The following is a 279-nucleotide window of genomic DNA, read 5'->3' on the forward strand; positions in this document are numbered from 1 at the left end:
TATTTTATTCTAAAAATTTTAAATCATTAATTATATGTTTTAATATATATTATATGCGGTTGATTAATTTTGTGGTTAAACTTTGGTGTATAAGTCACATGTTTGATTATATATATAATACTAGAATCATATGTATGTTATATGTATTTGCGGTTTTTTTCCGTTTTTGTATATCTATCACTAAGTTAGTCTTGTTTAGTTGAACTGGGTATGAAATTGTTGGGTGTCATAATAATTTCTCTTTTGATAGAAGAGAGTATATATATTGATTTAATATAA

The 279-nt window shown here is 22.2% G+C and overlaps 1 protein-coding gene across 1 annotated transcript in view; it reads left to right on the forward strand.

Annotated features, from left to right (window-relative positions):
• LOC107624892 (auxin-induced protein AUX28) overlaps positions 1 to 279 on the forward strand; it is a 6,636-nt gene that overhangs the window by 573 nt on the left and 5,784 nt on the right. The window lies entirely within an intron of this gene.

The sequence above is a fragment of the Arachis ipaensis genome, chromosome B02 (genome assembly GCF_000816755.2).
Source record: "Arachis ipaensis cultivar K30076 chromosome B02, Araip1.1, whole genome shotgun sequence".
NCBI classification, from domain to species: domain Eukaryota; kingdom Viridiplantae; phylum Streptophyta; class Magnoliopsida; order Fabales; family Fabaceae; genus Arachis; species Arachis ipaensis.